General features: G+C 44.8%; 1 protein-coding gene across 2 annotated transcripts in view; it reads right to left on the bottom strand.

Annotated features, from left to right (window-relative positions):
• Window positions 1-6,209, bottom strand: part of LOC118418037 — an 18,017-nt gene that overhangs the window by 7,994 nt on the left and 3,814 nt on the right. For both annotated transcript variants that reach the window (XM_035823832.1, XM_035823831.1), the window contains exons 2-5: window positions 3,239-3,372; window positions 2,145-2,257; window positions 1,630-1,761; window positions 933-1,075 (exon numbers count right to left, since the gene is read on the bottom strand). The gene's annotated coding sequence lies outside the window, so the exon portion shown is untranslated. The remainder of the gene's footprint in view (window positions 1-932; window positions 1,076-1,629; window positions 1,762-2,144; window positions 2,258-3,238; window positions 3,373-6,209) is intronic.

The raw sequence follows: 6,209 nt of genomic DNA, 5'->3' as shown, positions 1-6,209 counted from the left end.
CCGTCTTTAGAACTGTGGAGTCGCACTGCTGTACAAACCTGTAGGAACAACTGTCTTTAGAACTGTGGAGTCGCACTGCTGTACAAATCTGTAGGAACAACTGTCTTTAGAACTGTGGAGTCCCACTGCTGTACAAACCTGTAGGAACAACCGTCTTTAGAACTGTGGAGTCGCACTGCTGTACGAACCTGTAGGAACAACCGTCTTTAGAACTGTGGAGTCGCACTGCTGTACAAACCTGTAGGAACAACCGACTTTAGAACTGTGGAGTCGCACTGCTGTACAAACCTGTAGGAACAACCGTCTTTAGAACTGTGGAGTCGCACTGCTGTACAAACCTGTAGGAACAACCGTCTTTAGAACTGTGGAGTCGCACTGCTGTACAAACCTGTAGGAACAACCCTCTTTTAGAACTGTGGAGGTCGCATTGCTGTACAAACCTGTAGGAACACCCGTCTTTAGAACTGTGGAGTCGCACTGCTGTACAAACCTGTAGGAACAACTGTCTTTAGAACTGTGGAGTCGCACTGCTGTACAAACCTGTAGGAACAACTGTCTTTAGAACTGTGGAGTCGCACTGCTGTACGAACCTGTAGGAACAACCGTCTTTAGAACTGACGAGTCGCACTGCTGTACGAACCTGTAGGAACAACTGTCTTTAGAACTGTGGAGTCGCACTGCTGTACAAACCTGTAGGAACTACTGTCTTTAGAACTGTGGAGTCGCACTGCTGTACAAACCTGTAGGAACAACCGTCTTTAGAACTGTGGAGTCGCACTGCTGTACAAACCCGTACGATTGATATTGTTGTTGGGTGTTGGGGGGGCTCTATAAGCAGAACCATAGCCAGACAAAAAATTACAGGCAAACAGTGTAAGCTACTCATCATCATCAAGCGACTACTCTAGTCTAAAGTCTAACGCTATACTTACCTCACAACCGGTGAACTTGCACTGATTGGTGAAGAGTTTGGCCGGCCAGTGTCAGCCCTGGTTGCGAGGTCCACTACAGTCGTGGCATACCATGTCCGCACTACCCGTGTATTCGCACACTGATCCAACAGCAATTTTCATAGCTGGAACAGAAAAATATAAACATATTATGAATCACTCGGGCCAGACTTCTTAAAGAAGCCATCTATATCAGAGCTTTAGAAGCCTCCTTAATAGAGACAGTGAGCGCCATAGACTTCCTGCAACTTAGAATATTATTTATGGCTGTCCATTGTCACTATATGTATACCATGTACATGTACTTGCAATTAGCCCTCGGGCACGAACTTGCAAATAAACTTCCTATATGATCCACTGCTTACTGAGTCTACACTACACTACACTACACTACACTCTACTCTACTTTACTTTACCCTACCCTACCATACTCTACTCTACTCTGCTCTACTCTACTCTACACTACACTACACTACACTCTACTCTACTTTACTTTACCCTACCCTACCATACTCTACTCTACTCTGCTCTACTCTACTCTACACTACACTACACTACACTCGACCCTACTCTATCCCTGGTACTACTCTATCCTACTCTAACCCTACTGTACTCTACTGTACTTTACTCTACCCTACTATGAACTCGAGTAACACGACATCGGTGCCTGATTACTTACTACACTGTCCGGGGTTGTAGGTCAGGAAAAGTATAGCTGAAAGTGTTCCCTCCTGCGGCCCAGTTCTCGCTCTCACTGTAGTCAGTACAGTAGTACTGGGTAGGCGAGAGCGCACCGTCTTGCGTGGTGTACCTGTAACGAAGGAGGTGGACTGGTGTCGTAGAAAATGATCACAGACGGACAAGAGGATCTGCCGTGGCCGAGAAACGATCTTTATTCTCCTCTGTCACATCATGACTGTCTCTGTGTCTCCCCTCTCCGAACTGACCTGGGACTCTGGTGTTCCTTCTTTTTATCTCTTAGCTGGGTGCTGACGTAAACAAAACAAATTCTTCCCACATGTACTTGACAGGTCATCAATTAACTGTGATCGCCCCTTTGTTCTTCCTTATCTCATCTACCGGTCAGCTAAAATACAAGATGTTTATCTGTGATTATCAGAATCTGTGAATTTCTAAGAACCCACCCAAGAATCATTTTAAACAGATGTTGTCAATACGGGCTCTATTACATACCATTGTTCATCAGAACCCGTGTCCCCGTGGAGAACTCCATCTGCTATCCTCTGCGGATTGCACCCGTTGTTAGTTGAGGAGTGCCTCCAGGCGATCCGGAAGGCGAAGTGCACCTAGAAAAATAGAAAAATCATGACAAGACGTCAAACCCTTCTTGAGTTATTCCCTTTCAAAGTCTGAATCTAAACCTGCCCTGCAGTTCCAAAACAAGCCGCTAGGGGCCCAAACATTATAACAGTTACCCTCGGTATCAAGAGCTGTCTGCCACTTAAAAATCATAGCCGAAGCATGTCCAGAACTTGAGATATCAAACCAGGAAGTTCCGCTGCAGTACCGAAACAGGCCGCTAGGGGCCCCAAAATATTTTCGTTTTTAGGTCTTAACAAGACCTGCCCACATACCGAATATCAATACAATTCATCCAGGTGTTCTTGAGTTATGATGGTCTAATACAGACATACAAACATACAAATGCAACCCAAAACATAACCTTCTTGGCGAATGTAATTACGTGGAATGCTCAGCAATTGGGGCCTTAACTCATTGATCCACTAAAAAGAGAAATTTGTAAGTGGTCTACTAGTAAAAAAATGAGTTAGAGGGGTTTCAATTCACTAATAAGAAAATCCTGGTAAAATCCTGGTAACATGTGGTCTACTAGTGAAGAAATGTGTTAGAGGGGTCTTAACTCATTAATTTACTAGTGCCGGTGGACTGACTCCAAATAACGTTAGATACTTTAATTTGCTGCGTTTTTTAAAATTTAGACATGCTAATTATAAACCAATGTATCCAGAGAGCCTTTTGAGGTCGTTTGAGGTGTTTAGGCACCCAATTTACCATGTTTAGTGGGTACCATGTACCACCGATCCATGGAGCCTGGTGAGGCCAGTCCAACAGTGGTATAGTAGAAGCCAGACAATTGCACAACGGATTGACGCAGACTTCTGCACGGAATCCCCAAATCCCAAACCGGAGAGGTCCAGCTACATAACTTCGCATTATTGCATTCGCACCAGCCCGATAATTGCACGAAATTCACTGGCAGATAGGCTGTGCAATTAAGCGACTTCTACTGTATCAGCCCCACTCACCAGGCCTTGGATGTTCTCGTCCGGCCTCCAGGAGATGGTGGTTCCGCGGAAGTGGCTTCCCGCAGCCAGGGCCGCCAGGGCCGCCAGCAGGAGGACTGGCACTACGCTTCTCATGATACTCCTCTTCAGTCGCTCTGCAAAAGTTTAGTGGATTTTAGTATTTAGATTTAAGTATCGTGTGAATGAATATAGGGTTAATGACCCACTTTCCTTCGGTGTATACGGTGCCATAATTCATGGCAGTTCATATGACCACCGAATGAAGCGACCGAGTCCGCGTAACAGACGAAGTAGTTTACGAGGTGGTTATAGGAACCGCCATGAATTATGGCTCCGTATACACCGAAGGAAAGTGGGTCATTAACGTTATTATCATATAGACATTGTCATCTAGACATGACTACTCCGGAGAGCGCATTACATTATACATACATAGTAACGTTAGCCCATAGACGAGATCAAGTTTGTTCGTCCGGCCCTTTTTCTTGCTGGCCGGGGTGGATTCTTGCTCTCCCTACCTTTTGAAACTTCTTACCTATATTGGTCCACGGCGCCTGGCTATATGATAATGAACTTTATTGCTCGACAATTGTACAGGATACAACGTATGGCAACGGCTACTACACTACATACAGATAATAAACTACATACAGATACAGTGCAGCAAAATTTCATCAATAACATTATAATGATTACAACACAGTTATGTATGGGTGATCTGGTCTTGCATTTGAGGCGAGTAGAATGCTCCCGGGATTCGAACCAATATGGTCCAGTGGTTAGGATTTGGCGCTCTCACTGCTAAGGCCCGGGTTCGATTCCCGGTGTGGGAACCAGTGTAAGAGGCGAGTAGAATGCTTCGGGAATTCGAATCCGGGCCGCAAGCTCACAAACCCAAAGCATAAACCACTACGCAAAAAGTGTAAGCATTGTTTGGTGCGGTCAGTTTGGCGGCGCTTGAACACCACTGTTACGTGTGCATGATTTGATATGTCGTATGAATCTTTCAAGGTATGTATTAACAATATATTTATTTATTTATTTGCAAATTCATGCCCGAAGGCTAATTGCAAGGGTACCTGAGACAGTAAAAAGTGAGAAGTGTCTATTCTATACAGCTATCTATACACATGATTCTACATTGTTTACTGGGAGGTTTGACTTCTTCATTGGAGTGGCTGATGAAAAGTCCCACGTCTTTAATGATTGTTGGGTTCTGTGATTTAACAAGAATATAGTTTTTTGGAGGCCTACCAACTGGTGAAAAGTTTGAAATATTTTATTGATTGTGTCGAATAGGTTGTTTCCTTCATCCTCATAATGGAGGCAGTTACATGTATTTCATCTTCCACTGCATCCATGGCGCAGTATTTGCACAATCTATCTTAAACTGACAACCCTATTAACAGACGACCGGATAAGTCGATGACCTTCCCAACGGCCAGCGACCCCTCTGTACATTGGACTGGACTACAACTTGTGATTTATTGCTCCGATGTACGATTATGTATGAGGTGTTCTTACTCTTAATAACAGTGTGATCGCGTGGCACAAAAAAATGGACAAATCTAAAATAGACACATAACATGCCGGAGGAGTTAGCTGTCCGAGGAGTATGATTTTCAACAAGCTAAATCCGCAGGCATGTTACCTGGCCCAATTTCTGTTATTTTTCCAGTGACCCATGGAGCCTGGTATAGGGGCTAGGACTTCGACACGGACCTCGCATGGACCTGATTATTTACGCATGTGTACACGCATGTGTGAACACGCCTTGAGAAATGACAGGGACAGTCTACCTTCTTACGCCGTCGGGTGAAGGTTGCGTGTAGCCGCAGGATGGGCGCCGCGCAGTTTGGGACCCAAAATCTGATTGTGAAGCCTGTCAGAAACCGTCAGCACTTCGCCCACTAAATATGCACTCTCGCTGCACTTTCGTCAAGCTTGCGTCACTGCGGGGTTCGAAAAATACTCCAAGAATTTCAGAGATAAAGAACGAATTTTCTTACTTTTTATGCCTGTATTTTTTCGTTTTCTAAGTCATACCTTTACGTAGTACGCAATATCTAAATTATAAAAAAAATCGGAGAAAATAGCAAAACAGTGACGCAGTAAACGAACCCCGCAGTGACGCAAGCGTGATGCAAGTGTAGTAAGAGGGCACCTTTAAACCTGCTTGTCGATTATGAAGAACACATCTCTGTAAATTCCACTTTGGTGCAGTTTACAGGACAGCACAGATGAAGTCGCGTTTTAGTTTGCTGCCTACACTTCACTTCAGGGTCGAATACATGTCAAAATGGTGGAAATAATGACTGGGCCAGAGAACAATACCGAACTTTCAGGAATGTTGGTCCCTCTAGCTCTGCAAGACAAAAGAAGTCTTGTATCTACCCATCTTTGAACGGTAGAGCGGTGACCTTTACGATAGGCGTTACATTACTTTTCATCTGTGCCATGATACCGCCACATCCGAAGACATTGTTCAAGGGTCCTTTTCAAGATTATCTTCAACACCTGAATATCTGCATACATGTATAGACCTCGGGGTTAATGCTGCATTGGTACATCTCTTAATACATCATCTGATCATTTTCTCATGTGGTAGTATCGTGGCATCTGGCGGAATTATGAGAGTTAATGTTGCAGTCCGAAGAAAGCCACATGGTGGATGATTTCAAATGACAATGGTGCTTTACCTAGCCCAGTGCTTATACCCCCCTCACATTAGGCGAAAATCGATCGGAGTCTGCGAGCTCTAAATTACGAGGAGGCATGACCCTGACGGGAAGGGGGGAACTCTGGCATTTCTTCGTCGGCATCAGGGTCATGCCTACTCGTAATTTAGAGCTCGTAGACTCGTTGTCCGATCAATTTTCGCCTAATGTGAGGGCGGTATTAGCACTGGGCCGGGTAAAGCACTCCAAAGCCGACCAGGGAGGAGATGGTACCCAGGCTAAAAGATGCGGGT

Source organism: Branchiostoma floridae, chromosome 6, assembly GCF_000003815.2.
Source record: "Branchiostoma floridae strain S238N-H82 chromosome 6, Bfl_VNyyK, whole genome shotgun sequence".
In the NCBI taxonomy this organism is placed as follows: domain Eukaryota; kingdom Metazoa; phylum Chordata; class Leptocardii; order Amphioxiformes; family Branchiostomatidae; genus Branchiostoma; species Branchiostoma floridae.
This window is presented reverse-complemented; position numbering and strand designations above follow the sequence as displayed.